Source organism: Mus musculus, chromosome 5, assembly GCF_000001635.26.
Source record: "Mus musculus strain C57BL/6J chromosome 5, GRCm38.p6 C57BL/6J".
NCBI classification, from domain to species: domain Eukaryota; kingdom Metazoa; phylum Chordata; class Mammalia; order Rodentia; family Muridae; genus Mus; species Mus musculus.
The window spans coordinates 118,500,975-118,504,199 of record NC_000071.6 but is presented as its reverse complement, the minus strand read 5'-3'; the positions used below and the strand labels follow the sequence as shown (position 1 = coordinate 118,504,199).

The following is a 3,225-nucleotide window of genomic DNA, read 5'->3' as shown; positions in this document are numbered from 1 at the left end:
GAGCTATTATTTACTAGAGGGAAACAAGTCTAATTTAGAAATGAGCCTTTATTCTATTTTCCTGGATAAAAACGACCAGTCCATCTCCTCTAGCAAGGACACAGGGTGCATATACTGCTCTACATCGTACTTCTCTCCCAAACTGCAAGATAGAAACTGCAACATACGTGCATCAATGAAAAGTCAGAACAGATTATCTAGGGAGCTGTGGGCATGGTTCCATGGTTAAGAGCGCTGACTGACCTTCCAGAGGACCCAGGTTCGATTCCCAGCACCTACACAGCAGCTCACAACCACATCTAAGTCCAATCACGGGGGGGATCTAACCCCTTCTTCTGGCCTCTGAGGGTACCAGGCACATGCATGGTGCACAGATATGCATACAGAAGCAATATGCACACACATAAAAGAATAATTTTTTTAAAAAATAAGGAAGACAATAGTGACATTGTCCTGGGATGTTCGTCCACTGATTTCTTTATGCTTAACAGGCAGGTGCTATCGTGATGATCTCCACTTCACAGATGAGAAAATGGAGGCACAGAGAGATCAAAGGTTGGCTATAACGGGGCAGAGCCTAGATAGCCTAGGGTTGGTTTTTTTTTTGTTTTGTTTTTTAAAACTAGGTAAAGAATTTTATTAACCTTTTCCAAATTTTATTCCCAGGCTTCTTCAGGCTTCTTGAATGAATTAGGTATAAGCAAAAACTGAAAAGATCTGCAGTGTCCAGGGATGGGGTGGGGGTGGGGGTGGGGGACTTGGGCTTAAAAATATCAGATCCATTAATAAACAAACAAAAGAATTCTAAAAAGCGGTCATGCTATAAAATAGCAGCTCCTGTAGCTTCTGCAAGCGTCACCTTCTTCAGCAGTTGCTTCAAGTTCAGTTTGCCTCGATTCTTCGAAGCCTCATCAAAATTCTCCGCCAGATCGGGAACGTCATCCTCAGCTTCCTCTCCAGGAGCAAGTGGTGCTTTTCCATCCACAGAGTGTTTGGGCAGATCGCCAGTCTCCTTACACTAGTCAGACTGCTTGCACCAAGCTGGTTAAAGACGCGGGGCAGCAAGTCTGTCGGCTGCTTTGACTCAGAGTGGCCTGGAAGACGTTTGCTGCCAGAGAAGCCTGATGGTGGTGTTAACATGGATCACTGTTCCTTGGTTTGTAAACGTGTTCACCTCTTCAACACCGGAGATGTCGTTTACCCCTAATTTCTTTAAGGAGAACTGCAGTTTTTTATCGTCTGCTGTGAGTGTTCTATGAACCATCTTCTTTCTACAACCGGTTCCTTTCCCACCAATGTGCATTTGTGCCTGCAGTTTGGAGAGTTTTTCCTGGTTCTTGATCGTTTCTTTCATCTGTTCGGAGTGGAGGGGGTCTCAGGCAGACCAGCTGAAATAAGACACACACAATCAGGTAAGCAAGATGGCAGCTAACAATAGCCTAGATTTAAATACATGTAGCATGAGCCTACTACACCCAGCAACAACATCTTTATCTTCACAACCACACAGTGAGCCAGAGGCTTGGATTAAGGTCTCCTACCCCTCCCAGCTTCTTAGACCTTGTTCTGGAGAGCACTGGAATCCAGTAAAGAGTCACCTCAACTTGGATGGACCAAGTTGGATAAATGGTTGGGGTTTTGTTTGTCACTGTAGGATGGAAGCAGGGTCTCTTGTGGCCCAGGCTGGCCTGAAACTTGCAAAGAATGACCTTCAACCCCTGCTTAAATCCTTCAGTCCTCACTACTCAGGTGTGGACCCTACCAGTGTGTCTCAGCATGCCTGGCTCCAACGCAGGGCTTCATGCATGCTAGACACTCACTGTACTGATTGAACCTCGTCTCGGCCACCCTCGTAGATTATTTTAAAAGTACACACACACGCACACGCACACGCACACGCACAGGCATGGGCACGGGCACACACACATACTAGCCAGGTACTAGAGAATAGCTTGCTAAATACTACAAGTGGAACAGGCTGATGATTCAAATTATAAACATCCTCCCTTGATCTGCATCAAACATTATGAAGTATAACAGTCCCTGGTCCCCTCTGTCTCAAAGTCATAACTCTTTGGCAAAGTTTTGTTTTTTACTGTTGGGTCTGTTGGCGTGAAAAGCTTACATAGTCAGAAGTGAAAAAATTCACAGGGGAAATTCTATGAGCCGGGCCACTGGCTGGATGCTGGGTTTTATTTGTCCTAACTCAGAGGCCCAGCTGGGAGGGAAGGTCTACTCCCCGTGACTGACCACCTTCAAGCAAGCTCACAACCACTTTGCCCTGGTTCCTTTCATAATCAAATTGCAAGAGGGCTCTTGGGAGGTCCCCAGAGCCCTTCTTGAATAGGCTCTGCTGAAGAAACACTGAATGACTACTTAGCACCCCAAGTTCTGCAGACGTACTGGCGTTCCAACATGCAGAGGGGTGAACAGCTCTGCTATTTCAGGCCCTTCTTCTTTGTAAGTCACGGGAAAACAATTGAGCCCCACCTAAGCGGAAATTTGAGCATCAGGCCTGGCTGTACTCAGGTACCAGAAAAATGGCTCAGCTAGGAAGAGATGGCTCTTGCAGCAGACCTGGATTTGGATCTTACCATACATATCAACTGGCTCCAACTGGCTGTAACTCCAACTCTGGGGAATCCGAGGCCTTCTGGCTTCCAAGAGAAGCTGCACACGTATGCAGATACACACACACACATAAATAACAAATAAAAGATATCTTTTTAAAAGGGGGCAAGTGGGCTGGAGAGATGGCTTGGTGCTAGCTAGATGCTCTTGCAGAGGACTCAGGCTCTGCTCCCAGCACCCATGAACCATGTGGCAGCCCACAGCTGTGTATAACCTGGGGACCTGCAAATGCACACAACAATTCACACATTGATTTAAAAAATTAACTGAAAAAAAAAAACCTAAAATCTTTTATTAAAGGGTGTTAGCAGGAATGTGACCTTTCCTTGTTCCTGCTTGGTTCCTTCTCAGGCGGCCTAAATTTTGTCTCAGAAATGTCTTTGGCCATTTTGTCTTCCAGTCTATCCATGGAGACAGTCTACCTACTTCTCAGTAATTCTAACCCAGGTCTCAGGACTAAGCTTTGTGGGTTCTGGTTAACTTAGCATAGGTCCTGTGTCCAACCCCAGCCAGTTCTGGTGACCAAAATAACTCTCAGCCTCTTATTAGTCTGTGCTGGCTCACATCTGTCACCTAAGACAAGGATAGACTCAC

The 3,225-nt window shown here is 46.0% G+C and overlaps 1 pseudogene; it reads right to left on the bottom strand.

The window, feature by feature from the left end:
- Window positions 1–745: 745 nt before the first annotated feature.
- Gm15754 overlaps window positions 746–3,225 on the bottom strand; it is a 4,057-nt pseudogene continuing 1,577 nt past the window's right edge.